This window comes from Dromaius novaehollandiae, chromosome 1 (genome assembly GCF_036370855.1).
Source record: "Dromaius novaehollandiae isolate bDroNov1 chromosome 1, bDroNov1.hap1, whole genome shotgun sequence".
Classification (NCBI taxonomy): Eukaryota; Metazoa; Chordata; class Aves; order Casuariiformes; family Dromaiidae; genus Dromaius; species Dromaius novaehollandiae.
Genome location: NC_088098.1, coordinates 215,286,819 through 215,304,070, shown reverse-complemented (window position 1 = coordinate 215,304,070; position 17,252 = coordinate 215,286,819). Strand labels below are relative to the sequence as shown.

The following is a 17,252-nucleotide window of genomic DNA, read 5'->3' as shown; positions in this document are numbered from 1 at the left end:
CTCCAGGCACGACCCTCCTTTTTTTTCTTATCTTATCGCTGAAATTTTGCTGCCGATGCAGCAATAAATGTCCATTCCCACTTCCTCAAGCACTCTGCATTTCCTAGTCTGGCTTTATTTTTAGAGCAGGCTCTTCTGCACAGCATCTAGCCTAACAAGGGTTCGGTGGAGCTCCTACCAACCCATAAGTAATGAGTTTGATTGGGCCAGACTGAGCTAATATCTGCTGAAAAGCTGGTCCTATCCCCTTGGCACTGGTCTGACCCTGCAGTGAGCTGGTTCAGATCACTAAACCAGCAGAAAATGGGTGACTTTTTTTTTTTTTTTAAGGCTACTTTTCTGCTGTTTTAGCTCTTCAGTATGGCTCACGGCAGGGACAAATGACTGCTGACACCAACGCATAGAGGAGCATCAGATCAAAGCTACCTGTGACAGCAGGTCTATAAAACTGCTCCAGCCCCTTCCCATCATGGGGGATGTACTTTTGGATGGGTCATGTCCCTAGTTGGGTTGGTTTTGCCCCTCTTGGGTGTACGTTTGTGTGCTGGGAGCCCATGTTTTCCTGTGGGGCACAGCTGGTCTGGCCACCGCGGTCCCATCGCCAGCTCCGTGATGCCCATTGCATGTCCACCCCCACGAACGTGCGGGGGAGCCAAGCACTGGCCTGGCTTTGAACCTCTTCCCTGATGCCTCAGTTTCCCTCTTGCACAACAGGGCAGGGAATAACTTTTGTCTCTCGGGCTGGAAAACGTGGCTCCTCTGTCCACACCAGTCCTGCCCCACATCACCCCCGATGGAGGGATGCACCCTTTGCACCCAAAGCCTGCATCCCCCCATCTGCTGTCCCCTGCACCCTCCGTGGGTGATGCCATAGTGTGACCGGGTGCAGTGCAGGGGCCTGGGTGGCCCTGGTGCGGGGCGCCCAGCTGGTGCCCATGCATGGTGTCCCAGTTGGCCCAGTCCCAGTGTCGGTCCTGGTGCCAGTACCCAGGCAGAGCAGGTCCCAGTTCCCAGCTGGTCCTAGTCCCAATTCCTGGTGCCAGAGCTCTGCCAGTCCCAGTGCTGGTCCAAGTGCTAGCGCCTGGGAGGTCCCAGTGCTGGTCCCAGTTCCTGGTGTGCAGGTGGTGGTGCTGGTACCAGTGCTTTGCCAGTCCCAGTTCCTGATCCCAGTTCACAGTGCCGGTCCCAGGTCCCATGCGGTCCGGGATCCTGATGCCTGGGTGGCACTGGTCCCAGTTCCCGGTCCCAGTTCCCAGTCCCAGTTCCTGGTCCCGGACTAGTGACAGGCAGCGTTGGTCCCCGTGTCTGGTGGTGGTCCGAGTTCCTGGTCCCAGACCAGTGCCAGGCAGTGCCAGTTGCAGCGTCTGGTGCTGGTGCCAGTTCCTGGTGACAGGCAGTGCCAGTCCCAGCGCCGCACCAGTGCCGGGAGCTGCCGCTCCCAGTGCTGCACCAGTCCCAGCCCCAGCGCGCGGTGCCGGCTCCCGGTGCTGGACCAGTGCCCGGCGCTGCCGGTCCTAGCGCCGGTGCTGGGCGCTGCTCCCGGCCGCGGTGGGCGCTGGCGGTGCCGGTCCCGGTGCCGGAGCCGTGGCCCCAGCGCAGGCGCGGCGGCGGCCGCTGCCCGCCCCGTCGGGGCGGCGCTTGGGGAGGCGAAGCGCTGCGGGCAGCGGCGCGCCCGGAGCGGCGGCAGCGGCACCGGCAGCGGCACCGGCGGGCAGGTAAGGCGAGCCCGGCCCGGCCGCCCCCTCCGCCGGGACCGGGACACCGGGGGCAGCTCCGCGCCCGGCCGGGGCGCAGCCTCCCCGCGGGGGATGCTCGGGGCACCTGTGGCTCCGGGGCGGCTGCACTGCACGATGCGCTTGGGTGGGTGGGGGGATTTTTGGGGGGCAAAAAAAAGCCAAATGCAGGACCTGCCTCCTCCCCCTGCGCTGCCTTGCCTCGGAGCGCGTCGCTGCCCTTGGCTGTTTAGCTAGCGCTAGCGTGAGGTCTAGTTTTTGGAGATGCTGCAACTCCCGGGGAGATCGGTGGCACCTGCCGATGCTCAGGGCATCTGAAAGTTAGGCCCCAAACGGTTAAAACCTGGCAGCTGCTCTGAGTCCAGGCTGTTACTGCTGGTGGAGCCAAGCTGGAGAGAAACTTTGAGCAGCGAGGCCTCGTGGAGGCTGGTGTTGGCTGGAGCACAAGATTTCTGCATCAGGAAAAATTCTGAGGTTTCAGTATTGTTCTTTGTTCCATATTTTTGGGACAAACCCAAGAGCTTTCGGAGAGTCCAATGGAAAGTTAAAGGGAGAGAGAGAGAGATCCTGCCACCCAGATAGTCCAGGCTGCTGATGTCTCTTCGGGTTTCCGAACAGCAATATGAATTTGGATTTCCCGTATTACAGCGGAGGGAGGCACCATCTCTTTTTACCTTCCTTCCTGCCCTGAACCAGCCTCGCAAGCTGGCGTCTCCTCCTGGGGAGATCCTGTCGGAAGAGCCAGAGGAGCTCCGGCAGAGGGTCCCTCTTCTCTCGCTTCCTCCGGCTCCGGTAGCTGTCAGGTGGGCTCGGGCCGCTCGCCGGCTCCCGCAGATCCAGCCGAGTGCAGCGCTTGGATTTATTGCCTGTAACATCATCGTCCGGATGCCGGGGTAGCTCAGAGCTTGGTGGGGGAAAGCAGAAATGTAGGAAATGGAGATAAAAGCAGGGCAGCGAGTGGGGGGGGGAGGAGGATCCTGTTAAATCCACCGGCTGCTTTTCTTGCTGCATCTGTGCGACCGAGAAGCACCGTGCTGCAGCCTTTCCCGTGACTGCCTTTCCTCGCCGATGCTCTCGTGTTTTTAGGGGCTTGACTCCAGCAGCGCCGGGTGCTGGCTTTCCCCTCGCGGGCTCAGCCTGGTGCGCTGAACTGGTGTTATACTGGGACGAGGACAGCGCAGGGTCCCCGCAGCCCCGTCTCCCACCCTGCGCTCTTTACACTGGTGCGCGTGGCCCGCGGCTGGGGCAGGGAGCTGGGCTGGCTGCACCGCTTGGAGCAGGCACCCTCCGCACGGCCAGCGTTGTCAGGAGCGCTCCGGGGAGGGAAAAGCTCGCGGATGCCGGCAGAGAGCAGGAGGTGTCACCTGTTGGGAGCTGCGTCGTGGCCGGTGGGAACCAGGGAGGGTGAAAAGCAGCAGAGCCAGGCACGGGTGGAGGAGCCGGGGCCTGATGCTGGGAGCTGCAATGCTCTCACCCTCTTATTCCCCCCCTCCCCAGGGGCTTCCTACTACTCATTAAATGTAATTCCTGTGCTTGAATGGCCTGGGGCTCAGCTCCAGCCCACAAGCCTTCTGACAGGGCTGCAACGCCCAAGAGGGACTCTCGGATGCTCTCGTTAGGAGAGACCCTCCACCGCCTGGGAGCAGGACGTGAGGTCTCAATCCATCCTGCAGCACATACGTGTGCACAAATAATACGCGCTGGTGGCTCTGCATGGCTGGGGGCTGGCTGGCTTAGTGCGGTCATTAAATGAGTCTCACGTTTGCCAGGAGCAGTTTGCCAGAATTGTTCAGGAAAAACTTTCCCGTTGGCAGCAGAATGGAGGATGAAGGCATCAGTGAAAGGCAAAGCAGGTTTTCAGGAGGGCGGCAGCAGGACTTGCTGGAGCAAGCCCTCCTCAGCTGCGTGGTGTGGCAGGTGCTGCTAGTAAATTATTTGAGGAAGAGGAAATTAAGCAGCAGCTTTGCAGGTCAGTGGCTGCTGGGGAGCATGCTGCAGCCTTCCCACCCCCTCTGCGCTCACCTGTGTTCCCAGCTGGCAATTTCTCTCCCTAAACGTCTGCCCTGCTGACTGCAGAGGAATTTTTGCCGGAGCCCAGCACTCACTGTAGCGAGCTCCGAGTCCGACCCTTCTGGTGCCACGTTATCTCTTGTGGGCTGTGAATTTCCTGAATCTCTTTATAGCGCTTACGTGGACCTGTTAGAATACAAATCAAGCTCCTTGGTCGCGCGTGTGTCCTAAGGACGCCCCGCGTGAGACGCAGAAACAGTAACCTCGGCTGCAAAGGTAGGGAGCAACGGTGCACAAAAAGGCAAAGTGGCACGACCAAGGCGGTCGGAAAGTTTGCGGCAGAGTCGAGACTCAAAACCTGCTCCCTGCCGCCAGATCTACCTTCTTGCCCATTCTTGCAAGAAGTGGCTTTGGGGTGGGGGGGGGCTCATTATGGCCAGCGAAATCCCTGCTCAGCACCCCGAAGGCTCTGCTGGCTTCTTCTCACCTCTCTTCTGGCCCTCGGCTCTATGGGGCAGCTTGCTCCCCAGACCGCCGCTTCCCACCTCAAAGCGAAACCAAAAACAAAGCTCTTCCATGCCTGATAAAGCAGGCTGCTGTCTTGCCCAAGGGAGCTCTTTCGGCTGGTGATGAATATTGCTGACCTTTCACAGCTGGGTCTCCAAAAAAGGAGAAATATGTGGGCAGCAGCTCCCAGCGGGAGGGAGGCTGCTGCTTAACATGTCCAAGGGAGAATCTGAGCTCGTTCTTGTTTTTCCTGCCAAGATTCACCTATGAGACCACGCTGAGAGGGAGGGATGACCAGGCAGAGGGAACCAGGAGATGAGAGGTGCGGGGTGATGTCCCCCAGTAGAAATGTCAGGTCGTATGGGGGGAGCAGCAGGGCTAGACTTTGCGCTCTGTTTTGGGAGCAAATCCCTTGGAGACGGCAGAGGTCGGGGGCTTGGAGCTGGCTTGGTTGCAAGGACACCTCCGGAGGGATTGCAAAAGGGCCAAGGGGAAAGGAGGCTAAGGGAGCGAAACACTGTGGGGTGAGGATACGGAAGAGTTAATGCGGCTGTACGAGGCCCCGGCGCACGCCGCTCGGATCTCATCGCGGGTGCTCAAGACGGATTAACTCAGCCCAGAACAGGTGCAGAGAAAAAGGGCTCGGAGGAGGCTCGGAGGGATGGAGAGCCTATTATACGGGAGGCTATAAAAGCCCAGTGAAACAAAGGCGGAGAGGGGATGTGATTGCTGCCTATAAATACATCCGAGGGGTGAAGAGCAGGGAGGCAGAGGAGCTATTTAAACTGGAGGACAGCACTGGCGCGGGGACAAAGGGGTGTGAATGAATTCCTGGCCAGTTTAGCTTGGGAGACTTATCTAGAGGCTCTGAAACTGCCTCCTGCGGGAGAAGGGTAGGAGTGTGTGAATTTGGGGCCATTACCTCTTTCTAAGGTGGAGCTTGACTGTGATAGGAAGGAGGATGTGGGGCTTGTTGAGGCAGGAGGCTGCGACTCTCTGGTCCAGATACCCTGTCCTGGTATCTCTTTTGGGAAGGGCTCTGTGGGCAGAGCTGGTTTCTTGTCTGCCTGATGGAGCACCCCACTCAGCATGTAGCAGGTGAAATCCAGCCGTCTCACCTAGATAAATGTCGTTGATTATGCCTCAGGAAAAAAAAATCCAACCCTCCCTTCCCTGCTTGCTGCACGGATTAATTATAAAGCATCAATGCTTTAAGAGGCTTTGGATCTGATCCCAAAAGCAGATTTAGATTGCATTTGTACTTGGGTGCGATGGTGCTAAGAATGGGCGCATCCTCTTAATTCACACTTGTGTATTCGTTACCAGACACCTTCGGCCAGTCCAGAGGTGCCAAGACCCTTCTCTTTACGCTTAATCCAATCGGAGCCTCAGACGCCTGATATGAGGAGAAAAAGGAGGAGGCAGCTGTGTCTTGAAGGCTGGGGTCAGGCACGTCTCCTTCCTCCTCCTCACTAGTATCTAGAGATGTCACCTCCTTTCTCTCCAAATGTCTGGTGATGAGGCCTCTTCCCTACCTGCGGGAGGATTTCGTCCCCTGGAAAGGTGTCTGGCCATCCTTTGCTCGTGCTGAGGTCTTGTGGGACGTGCTTAGATACTATTTATTCACTGAGATCTTATTGCCTGAGCCTTCACTCTTGCGAGCTGCTTGTGGCACAGGAAGGCTCAAAGACGGGCTTGTGTTGCCCTGGTTCGTGCTGCAGCCTCGACGGCGCTCCATCCATCTCCTTTCCTGGCCTGTGTCCCCATGGGCCGTGTCATGCGTGGGGAGTGAGTTGCTGTGATTGCTCCATCTCTGTTCACTTCCAGCTGATTACCTAGGGATAAAGGGCTAGGCTTGCTCTCGGGTGCCGCAGAGAACGGACACAGACCCGCTGGCTTCGTTGGGGCCGCTTTGATTTGCACCGGTTGAGTGTCTGGCCACGTGTTCAGCTGCAATGTTAACCCTTTCCCTGCTCAGTTTGCACCACGTTTGTACCTGTATGGAGCCTTTTCAGTGCCGGGGTACTTGTGCTGAATTGGCTTGCTGTACGGGGAGACACCAGTTGTTGTGCCTCAGTGTAGGGATAACTCCTTGAGGTCATGGCAGGAATAGGAATGGTTGCCATTGAATATCTCACCCTCTCAAGGATGAAATCCTTTCTCCCCCGCGCTCTGGGACAGGGAAGGCTTCGGTAGCCTTTGCCTTTCTGTAGGATGAATTCGTTTTCAGCTGCTCTTGCAGATCGTTGTGCCCCGAGGCTGTGCCGAGGATCCTACTGCCTGGTGCTGGAGATGTGACAGACGATCTCCCTCCAGTGCTGCACTGTGTGCCCTCGGGGTATGCAGCATGTAGGTCAGAGAGCCGGCTCCTTTGGGCCTGATCCAGGGCTTCAGAGGGGGATGGACCGGGCTTTTCACCTCCAGCCTGCTCAAACGTCCCGTGCGCAGCTTTCATGCGCTCTAGGGGACATGTCCCAATTCAGCAACGCTTTGACTTGTTTTATCTTCAAGTACTCGCCGGCACAGAACTGCGTTCCCTGTCCTTGTGCGGAGGTGGCCGGTTCTTGTCCTTCCATCCTTCCACCTCCGGCATCAGTTTTGCTCTGTCATATCCTGTGATTTCAGTCTGTTGTGAACCTCTCACACTGTTTGTTCACCACGGCCGGCAAATGGCCCTGGGGGAGGCCTTGCCTTTGGGTGGGCAGTGTCCCTGCACGCTTGTGACACCCCATTAAGCAGAGGAGCAGTGCACGGTTAAGGATCTCGGTTTGCATCAGTACCGAGGGGGTAAGTGAACTTTTTTTTTTCTTTTTATGAGACTTTAGTTTTTATAAGCCCAGGAAATGTAGAATAAAGATCACCTGTGAGGCAATACAAGTAGAGTAAGAGAGATAAGGGACTTTAAAGCATCCCAGCAAACTCAACTCTGACCTCAGCTGGGAGGCTTCAGCCTCCTGCATGGCTCTGAAATGACACTTGGGAGGTGCCTTCTGGTCCCCCCTGCGCAGGGCCTTCCTTAGGTTATTGGGCGTATCGTCTCCCTTGCTGGAGCTCAACCTTATATGAGGGAGGTTGCAGCTGTGTTTTATTGCGTTGAGGTTTAAACTGAGGGCTATCAATAATTAATGAAAAATAACCGTGGCAGCCTGGTATATATACCCTTCCTTTCTACCGTCCAGGAAAGGGACATATGCCAGCATGTTGTACAGAATTAAAACACAATGGAAGGCACCTTTCTCTGATCACAGGATGAAAAGGGCAAGGGCATAGCTTTTCTTTTGCCTGCAGTAGTTTACCCAGCACTTAAAATGCCTTCCCTCCGCTATGTTTTTGTTGTTGTTACTGCCTTTTTCTTTATACCTCCGTATAATTCATATAGCGATTTCTCCGGGTGAGAAAACACATCTGCCCTATCAGTGAAAACAAGACCTTTGTCCCGGCTTACGTTATGTTTCCATTTGTTGAGATTCTCTGGCTTGTTGGCGTGGGATGCAGATGGCTCTGATCAGCCTGGGTGAATCCAACCCTTCCCAGGCCATTTTTGAGCTGTTCCACCATTTCCCCCCAGTCCTCTCCTAGAGACGAAGGAAGCACGCTTGTTTGTTGCTGAGGGTTTATTTTTTTCTTCTCTATTTTTTTTCTGGCAAGCCACACCCTGGTAAGCGGGAGCTTCCTACGAAACATTTGCAAGCCTGCTGCTCCAAGAGCAGAGTTGCCTTGCAGAGCTGGTCCTACCAGTTATCTGAGGGTATGAAAGTATTAAGCATTGCTCTGGGGTAGCGACAGAGGCTTGGGAATGATTAAAGGAGGCAATTTCTCTGCCAAGCAGAGGGAAGTTTTGCATAGATCAGAGATCTAGGGCTTTGCATTAGCGCTGTGTTCATGGGCTGTTTGCACGACCACTCTTGCCTTTGGCTGCCCGGCAGGTCTTTGCACGGGAGCGAGGAGGGCAGTGATTTATGGCGAGTGCCTAAGACGTGGCTGTCCGCAGGAGCGGTGCCTGTGGCAGAGACCGCGATAGCAGACAGCAGACTTCTGTCTTGTGCGGGGAAGTGAAACTCTTCCCCGTGTCGCTGGGTACGTCTCGAGGGATCCTTGTGACTGGCTGCTCTAGCTCAGGGCTGCTGCAAGCATGGAAGTCATCTAAAGAGATATAAAGCAAGGAATTCCTACAGAATAAAGAGCCTTTCAGCACCTTTTAGAGGGAGCTGAGGGAGGTTTGTGGGTTGGGAAGTTCTTGGTTTTACGCTGCCCAGAAGTGCTGTGTCCCCAGATACTCTTTTTATGGCCCTGTCCATGTGTTATCCCTGAGTTTTCAGTGTTCAAATGCTCCAGGAAAATCACACTTCCCCCGGAGAACTCCTGGAGGACTGTCCACCAGCATGCCCATGGCTTTTACCTGCTGGCTCTTCGGAGAGAAGGCAGAGACTTAATTCCCATCACGGAGCTGCTGCCCTCCAGCTCTGCCCTGCACGTAGCCTGTGCGCTCCCCGGTTGCGGTTAACCGTGTGGGAGTAACATGCCCTGAGGCATGCTGAGCCTGCTCAGGCTTCGAGCAGAGTTTCCAGACACATAGTGACATAATTATTCGCTGCAGTGAAAGCAGAGGTGATGGATCCTGCTGCCTGTCACAGTGGCAGGAGCAAGTGCTGGCTGTGCTGGGCTGCTGTGGAGCAGCAGAGGTCTTCAAAATAGGAGAAATTCTCCTTTGGAAGAAGTCCTTTGACCTGGGCAGATGGCTGCTTCTTTTATCCTCTCAGTGTAGGGTTTCTCCTGATGATGATGTCTGTGATCCCCGCTTCTGAAGGATGTCCGCTAGCGGCAGCCTCAGGAGGGTGAGTGGTGCAGGATGGTGAACGCTTTCAGAGGAGCAGGGATTTTAGAGGGGTTTCACCTCCAAACGTGAGGTTGGAGATGCAACACAAGGAGCAGGGCTCCTTGGGAACAGGGACTCATTAAAATAACTTCTTGCTGCTTAGTGTCTTGATCTGCCAGCAGGAGGGAAAGGGTTGCCTGCCTGAGTGCTGGGCTCTGGAGCGGCAAGGAGTGGTTAGCAAAGAGCAGGGTCTTCCTGTGGGTCACCACCGAGGTGCCCGGAAGAAGCGTCTTTCAGCCAGGCACGTCACCAGACCTGTCATAAATGTGTTTTCCCTTCCTTAGGCAGCACAAGAGCTTCCTGGGAGCTCAGATGTGTCTTTGAAACCGCAGGGGTTGAGCCCTGCTATAGCCTGACAGAAATGGCCCAAGGAGGACCATATGGACCCCCCTCAGGGACAGAGGTCTTGCCTTGCCTGCTGGACCATACAAAGCAGGATGACATGGAGATGTATCATTGTGAGCAACCCAATGAAGATAGCTGGAGGTGTGGAGTTTCTGATCTGGTTGTTGAAGTGCTGGGATGGGAAAGCAAGCAAGGGTGTTCTCTGGGCTGGGGCATGAACTGCTACCAAAGGTTGTGTTAAGTTGGTGGAACCCCTGGAGACTTGCTGTGCTTTCTGGGGGTCACTGTCACTTGTAAAATGGAGCAGTCCCTCCCCAGGTATTTCTGCTATGCAGGAAGAGCTTAGGGCATCTCCATGGCAGGAGACCTTGCACCAGCGAAAACTGCAATACCATGGCATGCGTTAGCCACAGCGTGTAACAGCAGTTCTTACGATGCTGATTGATTCTTCAGGTTTGTGTTTGCTTCCATATTTCAGCTATAGCTCATTGACCAGATCTACCCTGTGAGAGGTCTCCATTCAACCTCCTGTTGCTTGGTGGAGGAGATGATGTGGGCACAGACGGGGGTGAGGCTGGATGGATGTAAGCTGCTGCAGCTGAGCACAGCATCATGAGCTGTGTCCATCTCCCTGTGGGAGGATGCTGGTGTCTGGTCCCTGCCTCTTAAAACGCTTCAGCCTTTCCGATCTGAGGGCAGTATGACAAACTCTTGCTTTCTGTTTTTTTAGAACAGAGCTGCTGAAATGGAGGAATAGGGGCAAAAAGTTGGCCAGGATGTCCTGGAAGTTGCAGCATCCAAGGTAGAAACAGGACTCGAAGAGCTCAGACTATGATAGCAGGAACTAATATTCAGACCTTTTAGCTTGCAAGAGAAGGGTAGATCCAGTAGCAAAGATTTCTTACAAATCTCACAAGTTGGGAGTGGTCCAATCTACCTGAAAGAGGCTCCTCTCTTCGCAAGTATCAGAACACCTTCACTATTTGAAGTGCTGCAGGCCCTTAAATATGACCTCTGTAGAAGGTGAGGCTTTAGAAGAGCCACTGAAAGAAGAGCTCACTAAAAGCAGGGAAGTAAATGGAGGTAAAATCAAAAATGGGATTAAATCAAAGGCAGATCTTGCTGGCCCAGCCTGAAGGTTTTGCAGACAAAGGGAAATGCTCTTCTGAAGTCAGATAATACCCAGATGTGGTGTGGGTATTTTCTGTTGTGCCTATGAGAAATACAGTGCAGCTGAAGGACACTGGGTTTAAGAAGGGGCTTGCAAGTGGATTAGGAGCCTAACAAAGGGGAAAACTGAAAACAGAAGTAATAAACTGGAGAAAGGCAGGAGCAGATTCCCTTAGTGCTTTTATTCGGGTCTAGGTCATGCGAAGAGGAAATGCCAAAGATACTTATGACCCTGTGCTGGGAGATATTATCTGCGCAGAGGTCTGAGTGCTGATATGGAGACCTGGAGCTATTGGGTTGGGGGAAAGTCTGGGGTCCAGAGCCCAAAGTCAGAGGCAGCGTGGTGACCTCTTCATCTGAAATGGTGGTGCTGTTCTGAGCCCCTGCTCAGTTTTAACTGAAACAGGTAAAGGGCCACCTTGCTGGCATGACCGGGAGAGGTGAGCGGGTCTTTCAAGAGGGGACCAGAGGGGCTTGGTTGTATCTCCTGGCCTTCAAGGGAATGCAATTGCTGGCTCTGCCTACACCAAGGGGTAAAGGTTGGGGAGAGAGAAGAGCTCCATGGGCCAGGGATGGTGCTGGTGTTATAAGAAGCCTTGATTTAGGCTGAAGCTTGACAGAGGGATGTTTTGGATCAGCCCTTCCAAAGGGAGGTGGAAGGGACCAACAGAAGAGCTAGTTTGAGAGGCACAATTTTGTAGGATCCAACTGCCTTGATTCAGTCTCTTTAGACTAACCCGCAGCCCCGTTATCTTTTCCACTCCTCAGACATGTGTCTCTGCATCTCTTGATGTTCAGTTGCTTTAATTATTCCAGAGGCTACAGAAGCAATTGAAGGCATAACATTTGCATGGAGATGTGCTGCATTTTATCTGTGCTAATGATGAATTTTCTGAATGAATTATCCAGTTACCCAAACATCTTAACTAGGCACCTCTGTGATCCATAATGCTCAGGCAAAAGGCTCTCTAGGATAACTGAAGCAATGCTATGCTACCTTTCTGTTCTCCCCTTTATCCACATAACAGAGGTGCAGGTCTGTGTTTAGACCACAGTGGTTTTGCCCAGCTGGCAAGAAAACAATGTGAGTGCCTATTGTTTTTGTGTAAGGCTTCCAGTGGAGTCAGCATGACTGGATTTAAAAGAAGTTGGTCCAGACATTCAATTAGAAGACCTGAATAAATAATAGAAATAGGCATTCAGTCCACTCCTACAAAGATAACATCCTTTTGTTACCAGCATTGGGCAAAATAGAAGCTGAATCAAGCGCTGAGGCCCTGGGTGTTTCCTGCAAACTCGAGGTGTGGCTAGCCTGCGCTCAAAGCGATGCCCGTGTCGGGGTGACCACTGTTTGCACCTTCTCAAAACAAGGATGACCAAGTGACTTTAGATGGAGATGGCTTAATTCTGCATGTTCAATAGTCTCTGCTCTTCCTAGGCTGTATTTCTCTGATGCCCAAAAACTGGCTCTGTCTGAGCAGTGCCATGTTTGAACATAAACATTGTCAGGAAAGACCAGGTCCATGTCCCTGTACTACTCCATCACTTGACAGAGCAGTAGCCCAGGTTTGGGTCACAGTATATAAACCTGGGAGCCCCAAAGGAGCTTCCTGCCATGAGCAAGGTTTTATTAGGAAGCCACAGGGCTCAGAAGCAAACTCAAATGTGACCTTTTGCTGCCTTCCTATCCTGGGCACTCTGCACTGCTCCTTGTAATTATTAACCAGCTTGGCGTGACTCATGGTGAGGGTGCTAGGGCATGGAGGACTAGCAAAGCCATGGATGTATCAAAACACTGGGGTGGCTGGGCATTGCAAAGGGCAAAATTCACCTTTCAGTGCTTGTCTGGCACCTTTTGCTGATCTCCAGGCGTGTTTAGCCTTGCCCTGGCCTGGGACGCAACCCTAATATAATGTGTGTCTGCCACGAGAAGGCTTGCTCAATGTCTGAGCAGCACCTGAGGGTGTATGTGTGTGTGCGTGCGTGTGTGTGTGTGTATATGTATATATATGTGTATGCACAGGCCAAGGGATACCTTATGCTGAGCTTCTCTGTTCTCCTTGAACTGTGAGTGGGATGGACTGAGCTAGACCCACAGTGGTGAGGATCTTCTGCTCCTCCCTTCTTCTCTTGGCTGAGGCTGGCAGCCTTGAGACATATTAGACTCCCCCTTCCCGCTGCTTCTGGGCATGGTCTGTCCTCCTGCTATCTCCGTTTCCTTTTCTTTCACCCCTGCTCCTGCTAGTCTTGCATGCATCCAGCTTTTTGCATTTGCCAGCCCGGTGGGGGAATTCTGCTGCTGGTTTTGCTTGGAGCTGTAACTCCTGCTTGTGGACATTTTCAGAAGGATGTAATGGTCTCATCTGACCTTAACGTCTGTGATGAGCAGGAGGGTCGGTCTGGATGAAGTTGCAAGCATAGCACAAATACATTTTGTGTGCAATTACACGTGCTAGGCAGAGCTTGCCCGCGTGGTGTTGGTGGTAGCTCCTGGGGAGCTCAAGCAGCGCTGGCTTTGCCTCTGTGACGTGCGTGCGGTGAAGGTCTAAGGCCTCGTATTAGCCAGACTGAAGGGGATGGGCATGGGTGGATGGGGTCCTGCTCCTCCAAGGGAAGACCCAGCTGGGGGGTGGGACGTGAGCCCCACGGCACACTGGAGCACAGGCTGTGAGAGCCGGCTCTGCTGCCAAGGAACGTGTGTGTTTCTAACCCACTGCACACTGCACTGCTGCCAACATGGGATTATTTGGGTGTTGACTAGAGCAGGGCTGCCCTCTGGTCCTGCAGCTCCAAAATCAATTCTCTGCAAACACTGAGTCATTCCTGAAAGGAATGAGGAAGTCCCGAGGCCAAAGGCAATCCTAAGGGTGGGTTATCCAAGCCAAAGGGAGATCCTGGCATTCACACCCTGCCTGGCTCCTGCAGGAAATGAGCATCCAGGCACTGGGAGACCCTCCCTTTAACCCCAGCATTCCCGGTCAAAACCCATTCTAGCTGGAAATTTAAAGCAGATCTAAGCGGAGCACCTCCATGCAAGCTAGTAGATCTTTTCTCAGTGAGAGGCTTTTTGGAGTCAGTGAATAAGAGGTGTTGGTGCACATGGTGGTGGCAGAGGCACCGAGCTGCCGGCTCCTCGCTGGCTCCAGCCTGTGTCCTGCCAGTGCCTGGCACTGCCTTGTTTTCTGTCCCTTCTCGGCCATGCAGCGATTGCTTTTCCATCTGCCCAGCCTCATCTCCTCTGGGAATATGCAACCCCTCCTGCGTTTGCTCTTTTGCCAGGCTGGAAGCTGTGAGACCCAGTTTGTTGCCGTCGGTGGGCAGTGATTTTTATTTTGGTAGTAGCCTGCATTCTCCTTCTTCCCTGCCCTGAGCATTCGTGAGGCCAGCGCAGAGGTGATGTGCAAATCTCAGAGGAAGTGTTGGTCCCTGGAAACCTATCGTGGGACGGGGGGAGGTATTAAATCTGGGTTTATTGCAAACAAATTTGTTGAAGATGGTGACACAGTGTAGTCATAGCAAGCGAATCTTGCTGCACATTTATTATTGCCCGAGTCTCGGTTTCTTACCTCTCCAGCAGCTTCTTCTCAGAGGTTCTCTTAACTCCTGGAAAGCAACCTTGAGAGGTGTCCCAGCTCAAGGGGACGTTCACCACCGTGCAGCCCGCTGCCGTGCAGGAGACCTCAATGGGCTCTAGGCTGCAGCGCTATTTATGGGCGCCGAGCTTGACTCATGGTCATACGATACTTGGTGTGGAGATGTACCTTTTTGCTGACCTCATGCCCTGTTGGGGAAAAATGTACCTTTTTGCTGAGCTCATGCCTATTTCTGGCCTCACCAGTTCCAACCAGTATTGCCTAGTTCCTCCTGGTCAGCACTGGATGCTGTCAGGTATTTGTGGTCAGCTGGACCCAAGAGATAAGGGAGTGTGTGTGTGGGGGGAGTTATGCTCTGCCACAAAACCTGTGAATCTTGTATTTATTTATTTTTTTGCCTATGCTGTTTGACTGGCAGTAACATGGCCCTGTGCCCTGGGGGAGAACAAAGTAGTCCAGAAGGAGACTTCCACTGACCTGCCACGTCTCTCTCAGCTCTGTCTTGTCACTGTTAAGCAACTAAGGAGTGATGCTTTGGAAGAAAAAGCATGAAGAAATAAAACTAGCATGATGAAAATCACTGTGCATTGCTGGAAATATCCCCTGAGTGTGACATCTGCCCTTCAGCTGATTTTGTTGCAAATGTTGACAACCAGGCTCGCTTTGGTGACTGCTGACTCCTTGCACTAGATTTCTGCTAGGAGGAATGACCATTGCTTCTTCCCTGGATGTGCTGCAGATGCACTTTTTTTTAAAAAAAAACAAAAGATTACATTTTTCTTAAGTTATTACGCTAATAGCCAGCTCTTATACAATGTCTTCCTCTGTAGATCTCGGGATGCTTTACAGAAGGGGTCAGGAGCCCTTCAAATGGAGAATGATGCTTTTTCCCACCCCATAGAGGAGGAAGATTAAATGATTAAAGTCATATAGTGATCTGTGGCAGAGCCTGGAAGGACTTTGCAGCTACCCCAGGTTGCTCTTTGCGTGTGATATCAGTTATCTGATATCACTGGAGGATGCTTTGGGTAGGCTTGTCCCCAGCTCCTTTGCAGCTGCAATAGCACCCACTTCTATGGGATTTCACTCTATTTTCCAGTAATTGCTGCTTCAAACCATTTTTTTTTACTTTTATTTATTCAGTGCTTGCGCCTAGATAGAAATCTACAGGAAAAAGACTGCATTTGCTATACTTTTTGTGCTTATAAAAAGCTGTGCATCAATGCAGTGGATTTACTCACTCCAAAGAGACAGCATCAGGATTTTTTTGAGAGACTAAGTTCACTCCATGTACACTGAGTTTTTTAGTGGGAGGAACATGTCCTAGTGTGTATTCACACAAGATTAACCCCCTGGTTGAAAGGCATTATGTTCAGGTGTTACTGCCCAGATTCAGATTCCAGTCATGTTGCAGCAAATCACAGGCAAAATCAGAGCTTTATATAAGTATAATTAAGAGAAAATATAGTTGTTCTACATTTAGCCTGATGGAGCTTACAGCTGTTAGATGAGGACAGAGAAACTGTTTGACCGTTGGATTAACGGGAGGGATAAAGACCAGAAAGGAATATTCAATCTTTGGTTCTTCAGTAATTTTGTTTCAGCCAGATAGTGCTGTAAATGCACATTAATATTTATTTTGGTAAAAGTGCCAACTCTAGAAAGATGTTCAGCTCTGTCCAGAAACATCTGGAAATGAAAAACCTGTGACTTCCCTGAGGAATTAGTTCCCCTGCTTAACTGCAATCAGCCTTAGAGAAATTACATCTTGTTTTCTCATTTTCATCAGTGTGGCTTCACTGTGAACACTGCTAATCCGAGGCAGGATGTTATGCGGTCCTGGTGGCTCTATGCCATTACCACTGTGAATCCAGAGCAAAACTGCAGTAAACCCGTGTGTGGGAATGGGAAGGGCTTTGGGAAGGGCTTTGGGAAGGCAACTGAGACCTGCTGCAGACCACGTATGGCTGGTCCCAAAGGCCTTTAAAAAGGGACGGTCACTCTGTAGCCTGGGAGTCTAGGCTTTTTTCTTCATAGAGATGTTGGTAAAGAGGTATGGCGTGCTTACCTCATGTTTGGTGTAGAAAGTGGACGAAGCAGTTTATTTTGCTCTTCTGCATTTGATAGTCACCTGAGTCTTCCCAGGGTCTTCTGCCTGCACCCTCAGGGCTGTGCACTGATGGAAAAACAAGATGGGTCATTCACGGCTGGACTGTGCCTCTCCTGGGTCACAGGGAAAAGGTATATAGAGCTCTTGTGTCGGCGGGGTTTCTCTGTACAGCTGGACATCTATGTTTATAGGTGGGAAGGCAACCACAGCGTTGTCCTATCCGCGTCAGCTGAGATGCTTGTCAATGGGAGCACCGAGGTGGCTGGAAAATAAGATATTCTTTATAAAATTTTGGTAGAGAACCTGGCTGCTTTGAATACCCTGCCCTTAGCCTTTGAGGCTGAAGTATAGTAGGTTGCCTCCATATGACTGCAGCTGGTCAGGGCTTCTGCAGCCACATGCCTGGTGCCCACCTTGTCGTCTTCTAGGCCCCAATCCTCTGCCTTTGCAGTGCAATTTCAAGGCTATCTGCTGTTCAGTGAGAACATAGCTGGAAAGAAAAGGCCAGCCAGTCCTCTCCTCTAAGGACAAACCATTTTGTCTGGTGTGGAGGCACTGCTGAATAAAAACTGTAGGATCTCCAAGCAAGATCCTTTGCTCCTTGCCGGGATGCAGCCTTGCGATGGACCAAGTGCGGCATGCCTGTGCTACAGGAGCCTCTGAGGGGGAAGGGAAGGAGAGAGAGTGGTTTCTGCAAGAGGAAGGAACAGCCTTTTAGCAAGATTTGGTCCTGGCCAACACAAGCACTTTCAATAATTATCCTGGTTTCACAGCTTGGAGCCTTGATCACTATCAGCTGGTGGGAGTGCTGGGCTTGGACGCCTGGACCACGCTGGAGTTGAAAAGGGGGATTCCATGATACAACTGAGACATATACTTGGCTCCCTCTCAAAATAAAATTGTTTTTC

General features: G+C 52.5%; 1 protein-coding gene across 1 annotated transcript in view; it reads left to right on the top strand.

The window, feature by feature from the left end:
* The first annotated feature begins 1,631 nt into the window (after window positions 1–1,631).
* The window catches only part of CAPN5 (calpain 5), a 62,997-nt gene continuing 47,376 nt past the window's right edge, over window positions 1,632–17,252 (top strand). The window contains exon 1 of the mRNA XM_064505208.1: window positions 1,632–1,715. The gene's annotated coding sequence lies outside the window, so the exon portion shown is untranslated. The remainder of the gene's footprint in view (window positions 1,716–17,252) is intronic.